Below are 27997 nucleotides of genomic sequence, written 5' to 3'. Positions count from 1 at the left end.
AAATAAACTCATTGTTGATAATAAATAATGAATTCCATAGAAATCCAACTGCACAAACTAAATGCTCTGAACAGATTAAAAACACTTTTGAAAAGGTATTTCCTTACTAGGTGCTGAATGATGCTCTGATTCCAGATGTGCAACTGGCCTCTTAAAAAGTCTGCTGAAGTTGTCTATCACGTTTTACTTTGCAAGGAAGGCTTTATTAGTGCACAGAAGTTTGAATGCATTCTAGTAAATCTAAAATGAGACTACAGGCTAAGACTGGGGGGGATCTGAGAGTGTCAAGCAATCTATCATAATCAAAAATACCCCATAGTGTTTAGTAAATGATTTCTAACTAAGGTACAGGTGATAGAGGGCTCAAGGCTGTAAATTCAGAAGTCAGATGCATGTGTGCAAAACACAGTCAGGAAGCAGACGTCTCTCATGTTTGTCTCTTATAAAACCATAATTATTTGAAGTGCCAAACATAGCTTGAATAGCTACAGCTCTTTCCCACTCCTGGGAAAGTTTAGATCCTGGATCTATCACATCTTGACAGATACGCTTATAGGTGCTTTTATAAATTGTGTTGCAGTAGTGCTCTTTCCTGAAATTTCTGTCCATTTGGCAGTTTATCTGAGTAAAGAGTAAGGTCTATGGTGTTAAAAGGTCTGTACATATCATCTGAGCTATTCAAAATCTTGTTACATGAGCAGGTGAAGAGAGACTATGAATTGTTCTGCCCCATCACTAAATAATTACAAACCTTCCTGAACAGTGCTGGTACTTAATTAATTTGAGTATGTAGGTCCTTGTATTTTCAGCTTGGAAGTAGGACAGAATAAGTAAATTCCCTGTTACTCTTGGACATCAGTAGCTTGTGTTAGTCATGAAAATCCTGTCTTGGTTTTATAAATTCAGGATAGTTCTAGAAAACCCCACGTGCGTATGTGTTTTTCACATAGGTTGCTGGGAACCTTTTGATGTAGAGCCTAATGGGGAATTACTACAGGATATTCTCTTCAACAAAAGAAACTGCATGAGTGTGTGTGTCTGTCTGAGCTTGCTGAAAGAAGAAACCAGAATTCCATATCAGTAGCTGTAGACTTCCTAACTTTGCCTTTTGGCAAGCATTACTTGAGACACTCAACTAACAGTGTGTTCTTCTGAGTCAAATAGTGATTTGCTTCAAAATCAGGTTCAACACTTTGGGTTCTCTACAAGCTGTTAATTGACTTCAGAAAAAGGTTTTCCAGTTAAAGTGGAAAGCTGGTAGCTGGGACCATTCTCCATCACCACTGACTGCTCAAACCAGAGTGACTGCTGTCTTTAGAGCTATGGAGAAGGAGCTGTCTCTTTCTCCTAGTGAATGAGAGAGAACAGATGATTTGGAGAAAGCTAATGTTGTCATATCTCTTCCTTTTTTTGCCCTTAGCCAATTGTCCATACCACCTATCCAGAAGATATTATCTGTGCTTAGTGTAATTTCAAAATAGTAGTGCATGCCTGAAGATCAGAACATGCTAGAAAATATTTAGGTAATTCACATGAATTCAACTTAGTTCAGCCCAATGAAAATACTTTCTTTGCCTATTTAGAGAATTCTTTTTAAGTATGATTTACTGCCATTTGACATTGGAAATTTTTCCTTCTAAGAAATTCTCTGAGAATTGGCTGATGTGGGCGGGAAGCAATATTACTTTTCTTCGTAGGAGGGTAAAGAGGGGCCTAACTGGGTATTTGGAAAGGTGTCAAAATGGGTTTTTAAGAAATGAGTTTGACAGTACATAGAGGACAGATTTCATTAAATAGTTGACAGGTTTTGCTGAGAACCCACGTACCTTACAGCTTTGACAGGCTTGCTGGAACACCAGAAGAGGAGAAACACACAACTGTGGCTTTAGCAGGGCATTTGACATGGTCTGTTCTGACATTTTCATAACAAAAATCTGATCTAGGTGAAATGAGTGCAAAATATTTTCAGCGAAACAGCCAGTTTAGGAGAATCTTCAGAATTATCAGTTGTTCACTATCTAATTTGAATGGGTCACTCAAGAAAAAAATTACACAGGAGAATAAGGCCCAGAACTTACTCTTTTAACAGGTTGATGCTAGAATGGGTAGATGAGGATGCAAACACTTTGGAGAAGAAACCTAAAAGATTAATTGGTTTGTAGGCACAGAGGGAATTAGGGTTAGGAATTAGGGGAGGGTGTTCAGATTACAGTGTGCCACGAGCGTGACAGCATAGTGTCTTTTAAACCTCGTAATCTGAATGGTTTAGAGTTGCCCTCTGTAACATGCACTAACTCAGCTCACCTTCAGAGTTTGTGAAGGCTCACTGAGGTGACCTCTGTGTTTGGGCACTGCACTTGAAAAAGTAGAAGAGAAAGCAATGGACAAATTGTGAGCAGTACAGTCGATAAGGGAATAATGGTTGGGGAAGATGATGTGTATGCGTGGGGTTTGAAAAATAATGAATTGAAAGAGAAAACTATCAGCTGGCAATGTGATTCTTTAAATACAAGGTTTCCAAAAAAAAAAAAGGATGGTAAGCAGTTGTTTCCTGTGATCCCAGAAGCATAGCCCAAGAAGTCATTATCAGATAAGTTTGCACCAAAGCTTTAAGTGGGGTAGTGGTGGGGGGAGAGTTGAGAGTTGAGCTACACTTGAAGAGTTGGAGCACTGGAGTGGGTGTGCTGTGGAGGCTGTGTGAAGGGCTGTAAATGGGACTGGAGGCACAGCGTCAGGCACACTCCTTGAGTCTGCTATATTCTGGCCAAGCTGTGGGAAAGGGCTGTGAGGTTCCTTCAGCCTCTTGTCTTTTTCAGGTAAGCAAGCCTCACTTCAGAGTTCCTATGTGGCCTCTTTAGCTCACACCATCTTAGTGGAGGTCTTTCAGTGAAATAGAAGGTAATATTCCCTGATAAAGACTATCCATCCATTTCCCCAGTGTGAAAAGACTGGTCTCAACAAATGTGGTTGTCATGTTCCTTCTTGTAAGGAACAAGCATGGACATAATTAATAGGAAAATCTCAGGCATGCTCTGAATTTTAGCTGTTGGTATCTAGAATGTTCCTTGCAGCTTTGTGAAATGCTGTTGCATCCAATAATTACTTTTATTGCTTTATTCTCAAAACTCAAAATGAGTTAACAGCATATCCCCATGAAGTTGTTTTGAGTAAGTTCCTAACACTGAGTCTCTGCTGCTGTAGTCCTTTTGTGTGCATTGAAAAGTCAGAGGACTGAGCACTGGTATAATCTTAGATTCAAGTGGATTGTTTCCCGATATTAGAATGACCAAAGGTGGCTCTGCCACTTCCCTCAGATCTTCAGAGCTTGCTATTTAAGCACTAAATAACACTCAGACCCTTTTTGTCATCTAAAAGCTTAAAAACTTCACATAACTTCTATATGCTTCAACTGCGTATTTTTGAAGTCTAATTGTTTGAAGCTGTCAAGACGAAGAATTTATGACATCTTTTGGGGGAAGGGGAAGAGTATAATTATGTACCACTTAACAGAACCAAGAAGCATTGCACAGCATCAAAGCAAGCTGCAGTGCATTTTGGTTATGAAAATTAGGCTGAGTAATAAAAAGGTTATATACTTTTTCAAAGAAAAACAAGCTGAGGAATCATTTTTAATGTCAGTCTTTTCAAATGAAGTCTGTTAACAGCTTAGAACAACTTCAGAATTGTTGTTGGACTCACCACATTTCATTTGATGCTGTCCCTCATGCAACCTGGCAAAGCTTTTTAATGCTGCTTATTTCAGGAAGTTGCACAGTTGTCCTTGTGCTCTGAGCAGTTTGTAGTTAATTTATTCAGGAATAAATAGTCCTCTGTTGAGCAGAGGACTAACTAGGTGTGACTTGCCCAGCTAAAGCAAAATGGTTTCATAAAATATGCAGATGAATGGCTCCGGGGGTGGATTTATGCTTTGATTTATTTTTAAACTTGTCCTTTCTGAGAAAGTGCCAGATTGTGTGCAGGAAATCCCTTTCCAAAGTGGGAAATCTCAAAACGTTATTTCCTTTATTTTATAGTTTCTTCTAGAAGGTGAAGGTCAGCTTGATTTGATTTTTGAGGCTTTTGGTGCTAGGGAACTTTACAGTAGAGTAATGCCTTTGTGAACTTGTTCTTCAACAAGTGAGAGGCCATACACAGATACAGTTCCTGTACTGCAAAGCTGTCAATTCCTCCCTACTTGGATAGGAGAACAGACTGTGCCAACATACCTGGAAGTCCTCAGCTCTAGCCAGGATGCTGTTTGGGTAGGCAGTTCTGGGACTGTCTGAAATGGTTACTAGGAGGTGAGCTTCCCAGTGAAACGTACTGTCTGGTTTTGTGTCGCGTTTTGTAAGTGTGTGTGGATGCGTTGTCCAATGTAGGAATGCAATGAAATGCTGAAGATTTTGCTTTCTTCTCTGAAAATTTGGTTAATTGTGTAAGTGTTCATGAGGGCATGTGTACATATGGTCTGAACATTTTGTGTGTGTTTGTGTATTTGCATGTATATATATATGGTTTGGTATACTTTTTCCTTCACAGCAAAGTGTTGATGGCTCTCCTTGAACTCTCTTTATTTGGAGTGGCTCCTCTTCTCCACAGCATGGTTCCTAAAATCACTTTTGTGAATAAGCCAGTATTGACCTCATATGTCCACTATTCTGGTGACTGAGACCCATAAATATTTTTGAACCAGAGACCAAAAAAATATTAAAACATATGTGGCTGCTTATCTGTGGATAAAATTTTGACTACAAATAAAATGAAAAATGGGAAGTGAATTTCCCAATATGGCTATTCTAGTGATTGTGTTTTAGTGACTTTGAATATATTTGTTGGTTATGTTAAGTAAAAAGTTACCTTAATTTTCAGGTTACACGTTATGTTTAAGAGTGTACCCCATGGGATGTTCAAAAAGAAAAGACAAAATCTAGTAATCTACTTTGCTGGATTGCAGGTGTTTCTGTGACAATGTTTTTTATTTTACAGCTGTGCTTTGAGGATCCTGCTGGCTCAGACAGACAATTTTTAGTTAGCCTTACTGGTTGGAATGGGCCTGCTGATAGCTTTGCAGGTGCGTAATGTGAGCTTGTATCTCTAAACACTCAGGAACAGTATTTATTGTGGAGGTTTGCATTAAAGTACATTTTGAGAATCAAACTGACCACTGTATTGCTCAGAGTTCAGCTAGAAGTTGGTATTACATAATTGTCAATTTTTTTCTATTTTAATTACTGTAAGAGCAACAGATGTAGAAAGCACCATTCTGATAGGGTTTGCATGTTAACACAGTTCCTTAGTGCTTCAGGGCTCAATGTGGTTTCAAACAGGGTGGAGGGAGAAGTAAACTAAAATGATTCTGTAATTCTGAAGTAAGAAAAAACTGTTCTGACTGGAATTTTGAAGTGCCCTATTCAGAAATTTTGAATATTTACTGAAGTATTTTTACTTCTAGTGACTGTGTGAAAGAGTGTGGGAGGGGGGAAAGGATTTTTGGGGAAGGGTTTATGGATAAAATGTGAGACTACATTGGATTTGCTTGGCATTTTGAGAGATTGTGTCTAATTTGGAAACTAGTATATGCGCCCATGCTTCTTTGTATTTTTCCTGGTCTCTAGAGGTTTTCCTTTTGGTTGAGGCAAAGGAAAAAGAAAGGCATGCAGGTAATGACCTTCAGAAACATGCAGAGGTTTAGGCAAATCTTGATATAATCACCAATGATATGTAGTATTATATCCATGCAGGAGACACAGTGGAATTATGAAATTCAGAAACAGAATCAATGCACTCTTCCAGAGTGGATGACAGTAGGAAAGAAATTTCACCTCTGCTACATAGCACTAAATAGTGTCCTTTTATATAGTACTAATAGTGATGTTATTTTCTGAGCATAGATTTACAGGTATAGAGTAGAGGTACTGGATCATGAGGTGTTATTTTCCTGGATTAGCTGCTGCTCTGAGAGTAGAATGGGAAATATCAAAGGACCCCTCCATTGCTGTCTGTGTTTTCCTTGCTTACTACCTACATGGTTGTATTCTCCTTGGAGCAGAAGTATTGTCATTATAAGAAAGATTTTGAGGCACCAGTAAGGATTATGGTCTCATCTTCTCAAATGCTGTTTTCATGTGCGATGCCATTTAAGAGTATTATGTTGAGTATTGCTTAAAATTATTCCTGATTAAATATAACTTCTGTTCTGCGTTACTGTAGTTTCACAAATCTTGCCAGCAAGGGTTGACAGTGTAAGGAGTAGTTGCTGCTACTTTTGATTTAATTTTTTTTTTCCATTATTATCTTGCAAAACCATGACTGTTTCAGGATAATAATGCTTTTTGTTCAGTGATGGTGGTGGGAATATTACTCGGAAATTACTCCTTATGTTTTGAGCAGTTTTCAAGTCACTTTTGTTTTAAAGTGGTTTGACTTTATGGAACACCTTATCCTTGGTGTCATCTTAAGGCATATCAAGGATAAGAGGGTTATGAGGGGCAGTCAACATGGCTTCACCAAGGGGAAGTCATGCTTGACCAATCTCATAGCCTTTTATGAGGAAATAACACGATGGATGGATGATGGCAGAGCAGTGGACTTCAGCAAAGCATTTGACACAGTCTCCCACAGCATCCTCGCAGCTAAATTGAGGAGGTGTGGTCTGGATGATCGGGTAGTGAGGTGGACTGTGAACTGGCTGAAGGAGAGAAGCCAGAGAGTTGTAGTCTATGGGGCGGAGTCTAGTTGGAGGCCTGTATCTAGTGGAGTCCCTCAAGGGTCAGTACTGGAACCAGTATTATTTAATATATTCATCAATGATTTAGATGAGGGAATTGAGTGTACTATCAGCAAGTTTGCTGATGACACTAAGCTGGGAGGAGTGGCCGACACGGCAGAAGGCTGTGCTGCCATCCAGCGAGACCTGGCCAGGCTGGAGAGTTGGGCGGGGAATAACTTGATGAAATATAACAAGGGACATCTGGGCAGGAACAACCCCAGGTTCCAGTATAGATTGGGGAACGACCTGTTAGAGAGCAGTGTAAGGGAGAGGTACCTGGGGGTCCTAGTGGACGACAGGATGACCATGAGCCGATACTGTGCCCTTGTGGCCAAGAAGGCCAATGGCATCCTAGGGTGCATTAGAAGGGGGGTGGTTAGTAGGTCGAGAGAGGTCCTCCTTCCCCTCTACTCTGCCCTGGTGAGACCTCATCTGGAATATTGTGTCCAGTTCTGGGCCCCTCAGTTTAAAAAGGACAGGGACCTGCTGGAGAGAGTCCAGCGCAGGGCAACTAAGATGATTAAGGGAGTGGAGCATCTCCCTTATGAGGAAAGACTGAGGGAGCTGGGTCTCTATAGTTTGGAGAAGAGGAGACTGAGGGGTGACCTTATTAGTGTATATAAATGCATAAAGGGGGAGCGTCACGAAGATGGAGCCAGGCTCTTTTCAGTGGCAAACAATGATAGGACAAGGGGCAATGGGTACAAACTGGAACACAAGAGGTTCCACTTAAACTTGAGAAGAAACTTCTTCTCAGTGAGGGTGACAGAACACTGGAACAGGCTGCCCAGGGAGGTTGTGGAGTCTCCTTCGCTGGAGACATTCAAAACTCACCTGGAAACATTCCTGTGTAACCTTATCTAGGTGTTCCTGCTCCAGCAGGGGAATTGGACTAGATGATCTTTTGAGGTCCCTTCCAATTTCTAGCATACTGTGATACTGTGACTTTATCATCATCATTATGACTTTATATTTTAGCCAAGTTCAACCACCACTGTCCATTGAAGAGTGGGTTTTTTTGGAGGAATTGTACTTGGCTGCATTTCCTTGTGTTAGCATTTCCACTGGAAGGTAGTACTTGCTGCACTGGAACAGTGAGACAGTTGTAGCTTTGTTGAGAAATGGGAACTAAAGGGTTTCTAGAAAGTGAAATTTTTGCTTTCTTTCATTAACATGGTGGATGAGTATAGGAAATCACTTCTCTTGTGAAGAACTAAGGATGTATAGAAGTCAAAGACAAGTAGTTAGTGTGCATTTTATTCTAGTAATAAAATTGTTAATGCAGTTGAAATATTATCCAGATAGAAATTGAGTTTCTTATTTTAAATAAGATGATTAACAACATCCTGGAAAAGAGCGTGTAGGGTGGAAAGGAATAATTATGGGGTAATGTACTTGGTATCATCGGAAAGAAGAAAAGTAATTCTCCCTATTCTGTGGTAGAATACAGAATTTATCCCAAGTGAGAAGCAGAATTGCAGCAGAAATCATTCTCCAAAGATGTTTTTTTGTGTGTGTACGCTTGTGTTTTTTCTCAGCCATAGCTAACAGGCATCGTTTGTCTGATAGTTACTGATTTTCAACATAGTGAGGAAGTTACAGGGCGGGGGGGAGCAAGTAGAAACTTTGCTTTCTTATTTTGAGAACATTATTTCAAGACTTTCTATCACAAATGGATTCTTTCTCTGCATGATTCAATATTCCTCAGCTATTTTACAGAGAATATAGATTAATGAGTGTAAAGTGTGTATCCTTAGCAAGAAGGGCGGAAGTGGTGCTTGCATATGTTGTGAAAAACATATGCAACTAAATTTAGCTCATACTAGCAGATTCTACTTATTTTGAAGATTGTGGGATACTTCCAACCTTGCATGAAAAAGGGCATGGGAAGATTTTTTTTATTTCTATTTGGGCCCTTGCATCTTCTTTTTCTCATTTCTCCCTCCCCCAAGGAAAAAAGCCTTGAAACAGAAGACAAATTACTTCTCTGCCTACACTTGTATCTTAGTAGTCTGATTTTAGCACCGTGTCGTCATGCTGCAAGATTAATTGGCATATGCTGGTTTTTGTTTTTAGCCTTCTCCAGTTTTATACAGTAGCTGATGCTTCTGCCGTAAGTCTTGGATTTAACTGTGAAAGCTTACCCTGTTATTCCAAATAATTTCATCCCTGTTTTCTTGAAATGCAGCAACATTAGAAAGGGCTGTTTATTTGTGCAATATGCATTTTGTGTATTTGATACTAATACTGATGGATTACTTACAAAAGAAAAATGACTGGATAGTTTAAACAGTCTTTATTAACCCTTTTTAGTGGGCATACCTACCTGCTAGTGCTGGGATTGTAGTTCACTGAAACACAGCATCCAGGTGGACCTCTTCAGCTATTGCTTTCACAAATTAATTTCCCCCCAACCCCCAATCACTGGGTATGTTGAACAATGATGTAGGGTATATCATGAACTTCACTTTGGTTTAGTTGGAAAGCATTGATTGCTTTTCCTTTTGAGAGAAAAAACCCACTTATACTATAATTGCATGTCACATCTGTGGCTGAAAAGAAAAAAATACTTATACACTGATGCTCTTCTATATTCCAAGTATATAATTTCTTCTCATAAAGGATGCTTTTTCTCCCTGCACGTTTTGCTTTGCATGTAGTGTACTACTGACTTTCTGCATCGTGCTAAACAAATACTAGTTATTTGAAACATATTTTAAGGATTCTAATTGTTTATAATCTTCTTATGGAGTCAATGACCAAAATGTATTCAAGTTGTTCACACACTGTTCTGAAGCTGTTGGTATTTCTTCTATGACAGCATGTACTTTAGGTGTTGAATGCAAAGATTTTTGGCAAGTAGATGGTAAAAGGATTTATAAGACACTTTTCTCAAAGGTCACTAGTGAATGCTGAGTTGCCTTTTTTAGAGGTGACTGTCCCTGCTGTTTTTTAAAGCTTGTCGTTTATCTTTGGAGTACCTTATTTTACAAACAGAACCGCTGAAGGTTGAGTCAAGTTTGTTCAGAGCTGTATCCCCTGGAAACGTCTTGTCAAGCATGCTTTAGTGCTGCTTGTCTTAATCCTGTACATTCCTGACCACAGCAAGGCACACATTCAGTAAGCTTTATTCCATGCCACACGTCCAGCATTTAAAGTTTGTAAAGCCAAAGGCATTAAAAAGACAGTATGAGAAATGAGCTTTTTTCTTTTTATGTTTTGAATGTATAAACTTTAAAAGTCTCAAAAAGAGACTATTACATAACATGAAACTATAGTTGCTGAAGTATCTTTAAGAATAAAATCTGAAATGTGAAATACGCATTAAGAGACACAAGTATTTTCAGCACTGTTGGATTCTAGAAGTATTTGGGGCAGTTCATGCCAACAGTACATGTACATAAATTTGCTATAAGCTTGTTTTACCTTGTTCTAATGACTGCTTCATTTAGTCAAAGGACCTCTTTATGACTAACATCTCCTCAAGCTTCTAGAACAAACTGAAAAGCTTCCAAAATAATAGGAAGTTGTTCATTAGATCAGTAGAGACGAAGAGGACACTTGTGTTTTAAAATCTATACAAAGAGCAAAGGCTTCAGACATTACTGCAGGCAGGAAGCACTTAAATCATTACAATGACTTCTGTCAATGTAAAATCAGGAGAATACATTTTATGAGGGTCTAACTATGGCTTTTAAAAGGTGCTGTGTGGCTGGACTCTGAATTACTAGAAGACCTACATTTACATTAGGCCTGTTCCATGCTGGGATGTGATTGCATCTTAAGCTAAAAGCTTGCCTTTTTGTTTTCTTCCCAGGAAGGTGGACTCTCTATTTCAGTAACTTACATACAATTTTCTGCAGCAAGGCTCTGCAGAAAAACAAACTAATTCCAGGCCTTAGGGAATTCTCCAACACAGAGCTGGAAGCTTTGGGAGATGCCGGAGTGTGAGTGAGTACTGTCACTTGGTTGTATTTTATGATACTTACACTAGTATTTATGATGGTACTACCATAATATTATGACATGTTGTCTCAATAGCTCTGAGGAGGGGAATCACTCCTGTCTACAAGAAAATGAGTCATGCCCTATCTTGGAAAATTGCTTGTGATCAGTGGTAGATCTTACGGAGCAGGGTACATAAGTCACTTCAGAGCATCAGAGGATTATGGCTAGGACTTTTGCAGCACTGAGGACATACTCCAATATAAGCAACACATTACATGACTATGTGTGCAGCTGTCCTATTTCTCATGTGTCTTAATCCATAAGCCAGTTTTATTTTCCATTAAATAAAAAAAAAAGGATTGATAAAAATTATTATTGCTTAAATTTCTCATGTGGATTTTTTTTGCTGGCTTTTTTTTTTGCTTTGCTTTTTTTGTTGTTTTTTTTGTTGTTGTTTTGTTTTTTTAATGAAGACTGGTGAAGGCGAATATTTCAAACAGTATTATTTCCCTGAGAAAGAATGTGTAGTTCTACAGTTGTGATGAAGTGAGCAGAGGAGGGTTATTTAAGGTGGGGTTTTCGGTTTTCTTTTGTTAGCTTTATGGTTGTTGGGTTGGTTTTTTTGGATTTTTTAATTACCAAAGTTTTAGTAAATGACTCGAAGTAAAAACAGTTCCATTGTTACTCCTTTCATGGAAAAATATTCTCATTGTTTGAGTACCACCACCCTTCTTCATTTTTTCCTTATGGTAGTACTGGGTACTGTTAAGCTTTGAGAAGGCAGGGCCAAGGAGGAAGAAATCAGGGATCCCAGTTTGCTGGAGAATAAACACTTACAATCAAATCTGAGCCAAAAGCCAGTTCATAACAGTACCAACTGGTCCCTCCCAAGACCTTGCAGTCCGAAATTAAACCATCACATCTCTGCGGCAGTTTCTTGAATGCTAAAACATGCTAAAAAGGATGTTTTGTGGCATGAAATGTGGGTTTCTGCCCACAAGCAATTGATTTCTCAGAGTTTCAGCGAATCTGTATTTCTGAGAGAAATTTTCATTTTTCTGTTTTCCTTGGTATTTCAGACCACCTTAGTTTTGGAAGAAGGAAAAGCTGACAGGTCCTTTAAAGAAAGGAACCCCTTTGTTGCCCATGTGCTGTGATGGTGGATCAGGGAGGAGCTTCTGGTTTGTGAATAGAATTCAGAAAAGGTTTTGCAGCTAGTTGCTAAGCTCCTTAGTACAACCCATGGCCATTTGCTACAGTCTTTAAGTCTTGGGCATTTCAGAAGAACTGCATTTATAGAAAAATGCAGTATTTGAAGACAGGAATCGAATATTATTTTCAGTATCCCTCATCAGAGTTGGAACCTAGAGGTTCTAGGCATCATGTTAATGCATTTGAGATTAATGCTGTTATATATGTTTACTGTTTGTTTTTACACTATCATAATTGTATGTAAATTAAAGGGGAAATTGAGTATCTGGAAACCTCTCTAAGACCAAATTTTTTACATAGAAAGATTTTCCTGAAAGGAAGCATTATGAGAGCCTTTAAATTAATGTAATACGCTAACAAATTACCATGCGGAGTTTTCAGGTACATCAGTTTTCTTCTTTGTTAGTACAAATAACTAAATGCAATTTATTTTTGGTTTCTATTGTTGCTTTGAGTTGTCTTGTTGGAATATCCAATATTACATGTAAGAGCCAAGTAACAAAGGCTGGTCTAACATGCTCTAATAAATTGTATTTGCTTGAAGGGGGAGATCTAGTTAATCCCTACAGACAAAGTAAGCATCTTTGTTTTGAAATGCATTACAGCTTTGTGTGTCAGTAGTAGCTTCCAGTTAAGGTTGGCAGTCACAGAATCCCAGTCTGGTTTGCGTTGAAGGGACCTTAAAGCTCCTCCAGTTCCGATCCCCTGCCATGGGCAGGGACACCTTCCAGGGAGGGGTCTCATTGATACTAACTACACTAATGACACTAATACTAAAGTCATGCTAACCAGAATCAAGCCTTATCTTTTAAAAACCTTGTTCCACCAAACTGTTACGTGTTACAGTGGTTCATATTCCATTCTTGGGGGAGTGGATCAGTAGCTGAGCTAGTTCCATGGCCGCAAGTCTGTTATGCAATCCGGCACCAGTAACAGCTTGACAGCAATACTGACATTGATAGCTCCAGCTAAAATGTTATCAGTAGTGTCAATGAAAGTAATTATTTTGTTTCTGAAACCACATGATGTCATTCATCAGGAAGGGATAATTACTGGAAGTTGCAGTATCGCTTTCCCTAGCAGGATCTGGGGTGGGGAAATCTGAGCTTACAATCTTTGTGTTAGAAATAACGTATTTTTGACATGGTTCTGTTGTGTGGGTGTTGTTCAGCATCAAACCAAGAGAATCAGTGCTTCTGTGCTGAGATGTCAGTAGGTCAGTGATAGTACATTTCTCTTCATCTTGGAATTGTGAGGTAACTAAAAAGGATAACCTAAAGATGCAGAATGCTGACTAGCGTCACCTTGTGAAGAGCATTGACTTGCAGCCCTGTCAGTCCTTTTAAAACTTTTAAATGTATTAGCAGTACTCTTTCTGTTCCAGGCTCCAATACCCGTTAACTTGAGGTTGGAGCTATGAGGGTTCAGCGTATCTGGTGGTTTCAGGTTGGATACAGAAAATGCACAGCACATGATCAGTGAGCATGGGTGAGAAATTGGCTCCAAGTCATGGAAGAATTCTGCCATAGCTGCAGAGAAAGAATCCAGCTGGCCAGAATTGCATAACAAATTCATTCTTTTTATGGTTTTTAATTTGGTGGCAGGAATGGTGGAGACTTGTGACAAAACCATTTTTGGCTGAAAAATGAAATTCACTGTAACCCAACGTGTTTATGGAAATGGATCCTTTAGAAATTCTAAGGAAACAGACCATTGGAAACAGCTTGTTTCTGGCTAGCTCAGCTTTGGCTTGGCAGCTGTAGACAGAGCTTCTGTGAGGACTGCTGGGATTCACAGCCCCAGGAGGCCTATGGCACTTCATGTGGAGATTTCAGGCCAGCACTAGGGCTCCCTGTTTCACAATAGGGCCTCACAAATCCGGGCTCTTGGCTTCTCCACTTTTGCCCTGCCATGCTCAGCGCTTGCAGGCAGCCAGGTATGTCCAGAAGCCCCATGAACCACTGCTGACTCTTAGAAATCAAGCCTTGATAATCTTATTTTTCAAAGGTATTTTGATTTCTTTTCTGTGGGAAGTGTTGCAATATCTATCTTCTGGTTTTCAGAATTTCTTGCTAAATAAAATGTGCTGTTCCTTTTGTTCCAAATGCTGTCACAAGCGAGGCAGGGAGCCCACAGGTGCTACACAACACTCTCGCTCTCAGAGCTGGCCTGGCTGAGCTTTGAGCAGAGCAAAAAGCTAAAATAACATATTATTGGCTCACATGTGTGGCTTTGTTTTGAGTGGAAGGGTGTGTGGAGCAGGAGTAAGGCTCCCTGTGCAGGCCACTCTAGTGAGTGACACTGGGTGCACTGGAATGGCCGTTCCGGTGTGACAATGATGTTACCTGGATACTTGCAGACTTCATGACTTGAGTGGATAAAAGTAGTGTTAATCCTAGTTATTCTAAATTAATTATTTTGCAGGAGGTTTAACATCATGAATAGGTTTTAAAGCCTTAGTTCAGTATAATCTCATGGACTAAAGTCATGACATGCCTAGCAAATGAGATTTTACCATAGATAAATTCGGTTCAGAGCCAGTAAAACCATTAGTATTTGTGCAGAGACACTCTTAACCTAGAGTGGCATGTTTCTGTATCACCTAAACACTCACCTACTTTGGGCATCCAGCACCTTCTGCTATTTTAACTTTATATTGCAATATAAAGCTAAAATGTGGCAGAGTAAGCTTTGCTGTTCTGAATATTTTATGTTGCCAATGAAAAAATCCCAGCTGGAAAGTGCTTATTTAATGGTTTTCTTTTAGACTTTTTTTAATAGAATGACAGACAAGAGTGAAAGTGACCCACTCTGACTAAAGCAAGCAGCTAAGCAAAATGGTGCTATGGGATGGTCTATGGTTACGTGAACATTTTGAGGTTTCTAGGCTTTTCAGTTCTTTACACATTAAGAGCTTGGGGTTGTTTTGTTTGTTTGTTTGTTTGTTTTAGAATCACAGAATCCCAGGTTGGAAGGGACTTCACGGATGATCTGGTCCAACCTTTTTAAGCAAAGAATGACCAAGACTAGATGTCCCAGCATCCTGCCCAACCTTAAGTGTCCAATGTTAGAGAATACTCTCCCTGGGGAGAGTATTGCAGTGGCTGATTGCTCTTATTGTCAAAAATTTTCCTCTTGTGTCCAGTTGGAATCTCCCCAGGAGTAGCTTGTGCCCATCATCCCTTGTCTTTTCCATGTAACTCCTTGTAAAAAGAGAGTCTCTGTCATCTTTGTAGCCACACTTTAAATACTGGAACATGGTGACAAGAGCCTTCTCATTTCCGGGCTGCAGAAGCCCAGCTCTCTCAGCCTTTTCTCTCATGGCTTCCCAGTCTTTGGTCATCTCTGTGGCCTTTCTCTAGACCCTCTCCAGCCTGTCCACATGTTTTTTGTATAACAGGGACCAAGACTGAGCCCAGTATTCCAGGTGTAGCCTGACAAGCGCCAGGTAGAGTGGGACATTGACATTTTTGTCTATAGTGGTGATGCCCCTGTTCGTGTTCCCCAGCACCCTCTTGCTGCTCACTCTTCACTTGTAGTGAGCTTCGCATGTTTAGCATTTGAAGAGATATTTTTACCTGGTGTATAGCTTCATTTACAGAGAAATATTGGGTAATATTGTTTCATTCAGGTTTTTACATACAGGAACAGGCACACAAATGGACCAAAAGTGCAGGAACCGAATAGGTGTGCCTGACTAAAAATCAGGAGCAAAACTTTTATCTTTACTTCAGTTGTTGATTTGAATAGGAATTGCAAAGTATTGAGGTATGTAAACATAAATGGAGTTTAATAAGTAGGCTTTGAATGTTTTTTTTTTTTTTTAAGTTATGTAGTGTTGTCAGGCTGTTGCTTTCCTTCATTATTTACATATTCCAGAGGTTATAATTCTGTTTGTGACTGTGTTTTCTTTCAATGTTATCCTAGATTATTATTTTCTGAAATTTTATTTGGTCAAATTTGAGTTTTCCATTTTCTCCAAAGTGATCATAGAAACACTGAAATATCTCACCATTATTTATGCATTTTAAAAGAGCAAAGAGTGTGATGAAAGTAAAAATTAACATGTCCTGAACATGCTTCACTGATGCTTAGTTTGGAAATACCGTTCTTGGTGAATCGGTCTTCTTGTTGGGTTGGTGGTTTTTTTTGTCACTGTTATTTGAAAGTCTTCCTGACTTCAGTTTGAGAAAAGTTTTAAAAATTAATTGAATAGGTCTTTCAATAACTGTGGATCTATTTTCCCTATCTAGCAATTCCACACCATTTCCCCTTTTAAAATTGTAGTACAAATGTGTAACACCTTCCAGATGTAACAAAAGTTTTAACCCAGGCAAAAGCCCTCCAAAGATTGTAGGCTGCTGATGAGCACTCATGAGACAGGTAGGTTCTGTAGGAACCTGTGGTATATGGTCTCACCTCAGTGGTGGAGGGCATCTCTTTGCTTGGCAGGTAGGGCTGCAACTTCACACATATGTGTAACTTCCAAATGTCTTATAAGAAAAGCAATAATCACATAATAGGTGTAGACATTAAGGGCTTTTTCCTTTCAATTTTATTATACTGTCTCTATGATCTGATACCCTACATCAGAGGAACAGTTATGCTCATTTAGAAAAATCCCTTTTTGTAAGTGAGCTCTTTAGAGTTTAATAATACTTGAAGATGTATCTGATCTGTAAGTCATCCTCAACTGTTATGCCTTGCTATTTTAAGTACATTGCAAAGAGCCTTGAGGTGAAGTGTAAGTGGTGACTGCTATTGGCTCTTTTAAAATAGTGTAAAAAAGCCTTCCTTTTCCTTTAGAGTGACTTTTCTGCTTTGTTATTTGTTCAGCGTATTGACTTAAACAAAATAATCATTAAGAAAAAAAACCAAACACAACAAAGCAAACCCACTTATTTTTATGGCAAAATAACCTTCAGGAGAAGCCCAGCCAGGAATTTGTTGTTATTGCTGAGGAGGGTGAATGCAGCTCTGTTCCTCTGGAGGAGGCTTCTGTCAGACCTTGTCAGATGAAAGCAAAAATCCTGTTTTGCTTTCTCAGTACTGTTGTACTCTCCTATCCCACTTTTTCTGTGGCATTACTGCACATTTACAGCCATATGGCTCCCTGTGCATAAACTGAGTATTGCTCATGGGTTTGCCCCACTGAGTAGTCTTTCCAGGTTGGGCAGTAGATTCTGTCTCCTGCTTCACCACTGCTTCTGCCTGCTTGAGCACCAGCCTCAGCTCTTACTTCTCCAGAGCATTTGCAAACCTGAGCAGATAGAAGCTCCTTTGGAAGAAGGGTGGGCTTGTGTGTGTGTGAAAAGCATAGCATAATGTTTTAACTTGCCTTGGCAAAACTAAAGAGTTAGTGATGGCATAAGGGCCTGTCTGGCATTTGTTGTTCAATCCATCAGCTGCTGTGGCAAAATTCAAACTGAAGTCTTTTCAGCCAACCTAATTGCTTGATACCTGTGAACAGCTGAGATGGGTATCACTGTACCTTGACAGCAGTTTAGTAGCTGAGATTTTGAGTACTGAGAGATTTGGCTTACGTTATTTTGCTGTTTCATTCTGCTCTTGAAGTCAGTTATTGAAATTGTCACACCGCTATAGAGGGGCCAGGGGCTGCTTGGAATCAGCACTGCAGGAAATAAGTCATTTAGCTTAGGCAAACGTTAAACTCCATGGCTTGGAGAAGGCAGGGCACACAAGTTTTGTTTTACATGAAGGATGCAATGACCTAGTAGTCCAGGGTGGATAAGAAGGCAAGTTTTTCTCAGGCACTTGGAAAAATACAAAAACTGAACAAAGGCAAGTTCACTTTGTCCTGCTCCTTTGCTGTGACTGTCCTCTGAAGGTTCTATCACTACAGCTGTTTATTGCCAGGCATTCTTTCTCCCAGACATGGTCATGATAGCCCATGTGAATGGGAAACGCCACCTGTTTTATAGAGCCCATTTGGATCCAGTTATTACAGAGGTAGTATAGTATTTCTAATGATGAGAAACAGCATCTTTTGCTCTTTGTCAGTTTCTGTCTCTCTAAAACAGTGGTGATGTGCTTTTGCAGACGTGCAATATCTGTGTTTTCATTCTCCATGTTCCTCTGCTTCTCAGTGACTATAGACGATGCTTCTTAACTTGGGCTTGAAGTTCTTAACTCAGTCTAGTGATGTTTTAGATGTTTATTTTTTTGCAGTAGTATTTATTACAAATGCACACAGATTGCCAAACTCATCAGAATCAGAAATACTCTGAAGAGCCTAGCAGTATTTTCCACTGTCATTTAACTGAAGGTGCTCTCAGCCATTGTAATTTGCTCCTTGCGAAGATGCACGGGATAATACATAATTTCGATTATGGATCATGGAGAACCAGGTAACTTCAAATTGCACTGTAGTTATTTCTTTTTAAAGGTAAAAATCTCTAGACCTCACTAGGGTTACACAGCTCGTAATTTATTGAAATCATTTTGGTTTTCTGAGTTAGTCTGTTGAAAGGGGATAATTTATTTATTACGTCCTGGGAGGGCACTGGTATGTCTTGTGTTGCTTCCTTGTACATAAAAAGGATACAAGCATGTAAAGGAGAATTTGGTCATGCACAATGCCGAAGCTTTTATATGCTAATTCATGTTTTGTATGGCTTGTAAGTAAAAGACCTTAATTTAGATTTATTGTCTGTACAGTATAAGCTCCATAAAGTTGCTGCTTTTTTGGAGGCCAGATCTTTTAAGTAAATTCATCTTCCTATATAATAGGAGTTTCTGAAGGTGAGGTCTTGCATTTTGTCACAAAATTACAGAATTCCTTTTCTCCCTTCTATATCCAGTTTAGTATGGGCAGGTTCCCATTCAGGAAAGAGCTGTTCACTTTGTGTAGTCCATGTGACACAGTCATATTGTAATTTACTGCTCAAGTGTAAATTACAGCCAATCTGCAGGTTCCTTTTTCCCTGAAAACTGGGCTCAAACTGTTCTATTTGTTTCACGTAATCTGTTAAATGTCCAGGTGGGCATATTTAAGGGTTGTTTTAGGTAGGTACTTAGATATGAAAAGCTTCATATGCCATCATCCTCTTGAGCCATGTGGCTCTTTCTGAAAGGTTGTCTTTAGTAAGCCTACTCAGATGAAGCCTAGCTAGGTAAGTTGATGTGTATTGTCAGCTAGATTTAAACCATGGAAACAATTAAAATCACACCAGTGGCATAAATTATTATTAGCAATGTCTGTTCCGTTTTGTTTCTGGCTCAGATCCTTTCTATGTTAAGAGCTAATGCAAGACTTCTGTGAAAAAATGATGTAGTTAACTGTTTCAGCAGTGCTAGAGGTTTGCTTGACTTCTGTTGGAGTCAGCCTGCCTTTGAGATGGGCACTGGAGTAGTTCTGGTTAGTGAACTGGGTAGATGATGTTTCTGCATCTTTGTAGAGATGCAGAAAATAGGTAATGGAAAAAGGTAAAAATAAAAATACTTTGGAACTAGATGATGTTAAGGTCCTTTCCAACCCTAACTATTCTACGATTCTATGATGTCTGCACTACTACTATTAGAACAGAAACAAAGTAGTTTGAATGCAAATCGTCCCCTTACAAACTAGCTAGGCAGGAGGAAAGCCTTATTGATACATAAGCCAATCTGAGACAGAAAGTGAAACCCACAAAGACACTCTCCTCTAACAGTGTCTCTTTACTCCTGCTGTTATATCAATGCACTATTTCCTTAAAACACTCAAATTTTTATTTAGCCTAGACCTAAGTTTTGTATATTTCATCAAGTAGTAGGGGGTTGGTTGTTCTGTGCTAGTAATCCCATAGCATTTCCATTTACTCTTCTTAGCAGCAGTGTAACCAGGCAGCCAAGGTATTGTTGTGACTTTTATGATCAGCAGGAATTCAGATATACTTTAGGGCACTGGGTGTTGTCCCCTTGCCCCAGATAAACTGAAGGCATTTTTTGCTTCACTGTATTTTCTGTGATTTTTTGGAAGAGAAGAAACATCAATGTTTGAGGAGCTGCTCTGTTTCGCAGTGGGAAGCAGTGCCTGAAAAAAGTGAACTAGGTTACAATAATGCCAGTTATCTTATTCACCAGGAAGAAGCTGTTCTCCTACAGCTCACTCCTATCTCATGTAAGGCCTTTGTAATATTCAGCACAGCACATCTTCATCCAACAAGTGAGGTATTTCTTCCTGCTGTCAAATTATTTTGGCTTGAGTGTAGCTGATCAGACTTCACTGGGACTACAGCTGTGTGACAGTTGCTGTAGTTAGATGCTTGTTGCTCACAGAAAGGAGGCTTCTGTCAAACTTGGAAGAGCAAAGATTCTGGCAGTAACAGAACTAAACAGTTCAGGAGCGGTGGTGCTGGAGTAACAGAAGGGTAATTTTCCAAAATTTCATATTGGCCTTTATCACCAGCAAGAGTGTGAAGGAAAAAAAATTCTTTCCACCCACCAAGTGTTGCCTCGTGGTAGCTCAGAGTTTGTCAGCACAGCAACAAAACGTTCACACAGTCCGACTGGAACTGTCATTGTTGTGTCAGGAGATGCCAGTGACATGATGCTGGTGCCATAGCCTTATAAAACTCTTACAGGTTGGTATTACTGAAGTCATCCAAAGTGGATGTTTGTGTATCTATGTATCTGTGTATGTGTATCATCTATAAATAAAAACAGCCATCCCATCAGTAAGTTAAAAATAAACTTTTAAACTGGGGTGGTTTTTTGGTGTTGCTGTTATAATTTTTAATGGGCAGTATGCTGGGTTATTGTATGAATTCCTGCATAGTAGAGCAGGGTTTCTCATTAGTCATTAAAAATTGTGGGGTTTTCTTGTCTTTTCTTTTATTTGCCTTAGCTGATTTTAATTCTTTCAGGGCCATCAATGGGTTTATGGCAAAACCCTGGCTTGTTTCCTCAACCATGTAGTTCCTAATGTCAGTCATTGTGTCTCTGTTCTCTCATCACAGATTTTTGTTCTGCCCAGGTGTAGAGACTGGATAATACCAGTCATTGGGTAATAAAGCCGTTTCCACTGCCTTTAGCTAAATTCTCAACAGTATAGGTGCTCGTGGTTTGATTCTCCTGTTTCTCCTACTGTGGAGTGTGTAACTTCTCAATCCTTTCTTTTCCCCCTTCTGCCAACCCCTTTCTTGTTCTCTCCTTTCTTTCTCTTCTGAGTAGGATTTTGCCAGAATATTGTCAGAGCTCTAGAAAATTCAGCTTGCTGGGATTGAAGTTACAGGTCAAGTGTATGAATCGAATACTTAAAAGCGGGCCTTGATATGCTCCAGGGTGATGCCTAATGTATCCCAGGAAGATGTGGTAAATCATCTGAGGGAGGCATTTGGTGAGTTGGAGGATCATCAGCTGTTCTTTTCTAGCCATTGAACTGTGTCTCCTTGCTAGCTGTCTTCTGCCCTGTAGTGCAGGTTTGTCTCCTTTTCTTACTACGAACACCAGCAGGGGTATGGTCCTATTCAATGAAATTATTTCAGACGTGGTTTCATCTAACCCCAGCTTCCTCTCAGTGCCCCAAGGTGGTGCTGTAATGACTGTTAACTGGAGGAAAGTGGAAGGGTGATACTCTAGAGTGGATGTTGTACAACTAGAGGAAAAAAAGGAAAGATTCCAATAGATATATTCTTAATTCCCAATGTTTCATATGCTTTAATAGTTTTTCTTCCTTTGTATACATTTTAAAGGGAAGAAGATGAGAGCTAGGTTAGTGATGGCTGTGAAAACTAGAGGAAAAACTAGCAGTAGCTTGTTGAAAAACTCCCAAACCACAGTTAACTATTGATCATGTTAGACACAGTTTAAGTGAAGGTTAAATCTAGTGGTTGGGAGGAATATATACTGCTTAAACCACAACAATCACCCACAAAGAACCCAAAAGAGAAAATGTCTAAAAAGAAGGAATGCCAATACTGGATAGGTTCCAGTGTTTTAACTCTGCCTGTCCCTATTGCAGCTACTCATGCAAACATTGATCAGTAATGCACAGATTTCAGCTTGGTTTTTCTCACGTTTAATGCCAAACTATAGAAAAGAAAAAAACAACAACAAAAAAACCCTCAGCTGGAATAATGTTGTTCTTGCTAATCATCTTTTTTTTCTCACTTCATTGAAAATTTTGACCAAAATGAAGATGTTACTTACCTACCAAGCTGTGCCTGCAGCATGTTGCTCTACAGTAACAACATGTCTTGGGTATGAAGCTAAAAATAGTTTTGGAAACAAATTATTCCCCCCTCCCCCAATTAATGCTGCATTGAAATAAAATGAACTGTGATGCTGAGCCAATAATTTTAACGAAGTTATTATTCTGGGTCATTTCAATAAGTGAAATACATTCAAAAGCATATACTTATTTAATTTGCATAATTAACACTTATACAGATTCTCCTTTTTTGAGCTCAAGTCTTTTGAATGTTACTGGAGCTGCAGTTCCTGTGTGCTGAGTGAGATTAGAGCTGGGTTCTGTGTGTTTGCTTTGATAGGTTGTGGAGCAAAATTCTCTAGCGAAAGCCTTTGATACCCATGCACGTTAGTGTTGAAACAGCAGGAAAACTGCAGGAAAACCATACTTTCTCTGCTAGCAAAAGCTTCACCTCTAGAGCTTGTACTGTTGGTATGTTTGAAAGGCCAGGCAACAGGACTGCATGTTGTTAAGCATTCTGGAAGAAACTGATACTGTATTAAAATCTTAGCTGATAAAACCCTTCAAGAAGTGATGCTGCTCTAAAACATGTTCTGAATTATCTTAAGGTTATGAGAAGTACTTACATTTCTCTTTTATATTGGAAGACCTAAGGTGGGAAAGTGGCTGTTAGCTTTTAAATAGGCATTGTTAAGTATAATCCTAATGAGGCAGGGAAGTGGTTTGTATTTTTATAAGATGACTCTGGTGATATATTAAAGAAAAAAAATAATGTTTTAAATAGATTTTAAAATTATAAGTCAAGAAGTGACTCCCACCAAGGACATCTCTGAATAATCTCTTAAGTAATTCATTCGTATGTCCTTCTCTTAGCATGTAAGTAACACAGTCAACCGATTAGAGTGCCAGCAGAATTCTGACATGCTGTTAAATAGCAGTCTTTGCATCAGAGCAAAATAATTTGCTCTGGAATATTTTATAAAATAAAGAATAAACAGGAAGCACTGCATGTATGTCACTGGTGGGCAAAGTGTACTTTGCCTGTAAAATGTTGCTTTGTGGTCTGCTACTGTCTCTTTGCTACAAATGTTACTTAATGAGACAGGAAAGAACATAGAATGGATGAAAGCAGAAGAAACAGTTCTGCTTCCTATTGTAAAATACAAATACTGTGGATGGCATGTACACATCACTGAAGTGGTTCTCTGCATTGTCTTTTATGTATTAGCCTTGCTGCAGCAAGGATAATACTGTTTATCACAGAATGGTTTGTTTTGGAAGGGACCTTAAAGCTCATCTAGTTCCAATCCCCTACTACACTGACCCCTTCCAGTAGAGCAGGTTGCTCCAAGCCCCTGTGTCCAACCTGGCCTTGAACACTGCCAGAGATGGGGCAACCACAGCTTCTCTGGGCACCCTGTGCTGGCGCCTCACCACCCTCACAGGAAGAACCTAAGGGTTCTTCCTAAGATCTCATCTCAGTCTCCCCTCTGTCAGTTTAAAGCCATTCCCCCTTGTCCTGTCACCACATGTCCTTGTAAAAAGCCTCTCTCCACCTTTCTTATTGTATTGTATGCTTAGCATAGTGGAGCTTTACTTTTTTTCTTAGATCCACTCCCAGCTCTTCCCTTTCATAGCTTTAGCAACTTTCCCGTTGGATGGGTAGAGACTTTTGGGATTAGGAGAAGAGTTAACTTTCTGAGGAAATATTACAGACACATACCCTAATTGTAGGTGCTATTATCAGGTTAAGGCTGAACTGTGGTGAATTAGGTAGCTCCCTCTTATGGAAGAAGAGGAATGATTCTTAATAGCTGCAGATTGGAGGCAACTATTTATCAGGCAGAGGGACAGCAGTCTCTTGAAAAGGCCCTGTCTTAGAGTCCCCTTTGCCTTCTCAAACTGTGTTTTCTAGAGATGGAAAGCAGGTTTGGGCCTGAGAAGCCTTTTATGAACATAACTGTATCTGAGAAAGTTGAACCATAGCAGTTCATCTTACTTGTGATTGTAGTTCTCTGACCTTTACTTGCTTTTAAAGACAAGTCATTAGTGAACCACCGTAATGCTTCTTAGACATTACTTTATGTGCTTCTAATATGGAACTTCTCATAAGTTGATATTTTGCATTGATTTATAAAGCGTTGGGGAGAATGTGAGCCTGCACATACCTAACCTACTCAGCGAGCAATGGAGAAGACTGCTGAAGGTGTGCTTTTAGGTGCTGGATGTAGGGAGAATTACTTACTACTGTGCTTCCCCTCAGGAAAGTGGCCTGCAAAGAAAAGCTATCACCTTTATGAATGGTTTGACGTATGTTGTTATTGAAATGGGCTAGCGTATTAGACGTGGTAGAAAGGCTGGAGAGCAAAGGATAAAAAAAGCTCTTAAAAGCTGATAGTGACAATTCTGGATTTCGGAAGGGCCAACTTTGGCCTCTTCAATCAATTGCTAAGGGAATTTTCATGGGAAAGGGTATTAGGTGATAAAGGGGCTCAAGATAGTTGGTCAGCATTTAAGGACCACTTCTTCCAAGCTCAGGATCAGAGTGTCCCAATGGGTAGGAAATCAAGTAAGGGAGCCAGGAGACCAGCATGGTTAAACAAGGAATTGCTGGGCAAACTCATGTGGAAAAAGAGAATCTATGGATTATGGAAGGAGGGGCTGGCCACTTGGGAAGAATATAGGACAGTTGTTAGAGGATGTAGAGAGGCAATTAGGACAGCTAAGGCCTCCTTGGAACTTAATCTTGCAAGTCCGGTTAAGGACAATAGAAAGGGCTTTTTCAAATATATAGTGGATAAAACTAACACAAGAGGCAATATAGGCCCACTGTTGAACAAGCCTCTGTCTTTACTCCTGCAGACTCTCCCCAGGGCCCCAAGATTCCTGTAGCCCCAGGAGTCAAGATAAAGGAGGAGTTTGCTTTGGTAGATAAGGATTGGGTTAGGGATCAGTTAAGCAGTCTGGGCGTCTATAAATCGATGGGTCCGGATGGAATACACCCACAGGTGCTGAGGGAGCTGGCAGAGGTCATTGCTTGGCCACTCTCCATCATCTTTGGTAAGTCGTGGGAAACAGGAGAGGTGCCTGAGGATTGGAGGATGGCAAATGTCACACCAGTCTATAAGAAGGGCAAGAAGGAGGACCTGGGTAATTATAGACCGGTCAGCCTTACCTCCATCCCTGGAAAGGTGATGGAACAACTTATTCTTGACACCATCTCTAGACATACCAAGGATGAGGGGGTCATTAAGAGCAGCCAATATGGTTTTACCAAGGGGAAGTCATGTTTGACCAACCTTATAGCCTTCTATGAGGAAGTAACTAGGTGGATGGATGATGGTGGTAGATGTGGTTTTTCTTGATTTCAGTAAGGCATTTGATACTGTCTCCCACAGCATTCTCATAGATAAGCTAAGGAAGTGTGGGCTTGATGATCAGGTAGTGAGGTGGATCAAGAGCTGATTGAAAGGAAGACGGCAGAGAGTTGTGATCAATGGTGCAGAATCTAGCTGGAGGTCTGTGACTAGTGGAGTACTTCAGGGGTCGGTGCTGGGACCAGTGCTGTTTAATATTTTCATCAACGACCTGGATGAGGGAACAGAGTGTACTATCAGCAAGTTCGCTGATGACACTGAACTGGGAGGAGTGGCTGACACACCAGAAGGCTGTGCTGCCATTCAGCGAGACCTGGCCAGGCTGGAGAGTTGGGCGGGGAGAAACTTGATGAAATTCAACAAGAGCAAGTGTAGAGTCTTGCATCTGGGGAAGAACAACCCCATGTACCAGTACAGGTTGGGGGTTGACCTGCTGAAAAGTAGTGAAGGGGAAAGGGACCTGGGGTCCTGGTGGATAGGAGGATGACCATGAGCCAGCAACGTGCCTTTGTGGCCAAGAAGGCCAATGGCATCCTGGGGTGTATTAGAAGGGGGGTGGTTAGTAGGTCGAGAGAGGTCCTCCTTCCCCTCTACTCTGCCTTGGTGAGACCTCATCTGGAATATTGTGTCCAGTTCTGGGCCCCTCAGTACAAGAAGGACGGGGAATTGCTTGAAAGAGTCCAGCGCAGGGCAACTAAGATGATTAAGGGAGTGGAGCATCTCCCTTATGAGGAGAGGCTGAGGGAGCTGGGTCTCTATAGTTTGGAGAAGAGGAGACTGAGGGGTGACCTCATCAATGTTTACAAATACGTAAAGGGTGAGTGTCAGGATGTGATGGAGCTAGGCTTTTTTCAGTGATGTCCAGTGCTAGGACAAGGGGCAATGGGTGTAAACTGGAGCATAGGAGGTTCCATGTGAACATCAGGAGAAACTTCTTTACTGTGAGAGTGACAGCACTGGAACAGGTTGCCCAGGGGGGTTGTGGAGTCTCCTACGTTGGAGATATTCAAGGCCTGCCTGGACAAGTTCCTGTGTGATGTACTCTAGGTTACCTTGCTCTTGCAGGGGGGGTTGGACTAGATGATCTTTTGAGGTCCCTTCCAACTCTTGGGATTCTGTGATTCTGTGAGCCTTGTTTTTGTATTAGTTTGAGTGACAAGCAAGCCTTTACTTTGTCATCATTTTTTAGGGAGAAATGAGTGTGGGGAGAGTGACGAGGGAGATTAAGAGTTGAGAAAAGTCTTTTGCCTCTGTTGGCTTTTGCAGTTCTATTTTGCTTGTCTGCCCCAGCCCTTGAAAAATAGGTGTTTAATTTTATCCCTACTGGGGACTCCCTGTGCAAAGCTCTGCAAAATAAAGCTGGTGTCTTCTGCCTCATGGGGCCTTGCTCTTGTATTCCTTCTCCTGAAAACTCTGCACCCTCTGTAGGAAACACATCCTCTTTGTCTTGTGCATGGTTTGTACATTTTTAGGTGCTGACACAGTGTAATTAAAACTGAAGAAAGTAGGGAAGGCATTTAGAGACAGTAATTACTGGTATGTCAGTAATAAAATTAGTGGGAAGTGAGTATGAAAAAAAGAAATCATTCTTCTGTGAACAGCTTTAGTAGGATCTGTCCCTGCCTATGGGCTGAAAATGTTATATTTGAGTCGCAGGTCCACAGATGTACCTGTAGCTGTTACTAATGATAAAAATTCTCTTCATCTCAGGCAATTAGCTGCCTTTTCTGCATATGAAATACTCAGTAATGAATTGATTACACACTGATGTGCTGGTGCTTATCATACAAGTCCACAGTGTGGGGGTTTCATCACAAGATCTGCAGGCCACGGAAGCACATGTGGAAGGGCTGCTTGTAGGCTCCCAGAGAAGTAAGTCAGCTTTTGGCTCTGGGAGCCTTGCTTGCTTTTTAATGTCAAGCCTGCAGGGCTGCTTGAACATTTGGGAGAACTTGATTTTCCACAAGCAAAGAAACAAAAGCCAAAGCTTAGCTCTGCTCTAGATGCTGGTCCTGTAGGGTTGCAGAGGAAAAAAGGTAATACTCAGCTTGTTTTCAGGGTCTATACACCCATTTGTAGTAGACCAATTTCAAAACCAGTTTATAGTCAAGTAGTGTAGGAGAAAAAGTGGAGAGCTGTTTTTTGTGGTTTGTGGAAGATGTGTATTCTCTATTTGTATGTCTTATTTTTTTGTTGTTCTTTGTCGAGCTGGTTTAAGCTCTGCCAAGTACATTTAAGATGAGCATCTGAGGCTAATTACTGTGCTCACTGGTTTACCAAAGCTACTACATAAGAAATAACTTGAAGCAAGTACTTGCTTTTAGATGGGTGTGAGTTCCAGATGGATCTTATATTGCCAAGTGCACGTGGAACACACATTTTGGTTTGATCTAATGAAAAGACTAGAATCTGTTTTAAACTTTGGGTCCTGGTCCAGGCTTTGATCCCATTCTTCTAAGCTTGGGGTAACTTGGATACTTTTTTCCTCCTCACCATTATCCCTTGCCCTGATCATTAAGGTTTTAGTAGTACCCCTCTGAA

The sequence above is a fragment of the Neopsephotus bourkii genome, unplaced genomic scaffold, assembly GCF_033783945.1.
Source record: "Neopsephotus bourkii isolate Nb327-2 ecotype Australia unplaced genomic scaffold, CSIRO-AGI_Nbou_v1 NB_923, whole genome shotgun sequence".
Lineage (NCBI taxonomy): Eukaryota > Metazoa > Chordata > Aves > Psittaciformes > Psittacidae > Neopsephotus > Neopsephotus bourkii.
This window is presented reverse-complemented; position numbering follows the sequence as displayed.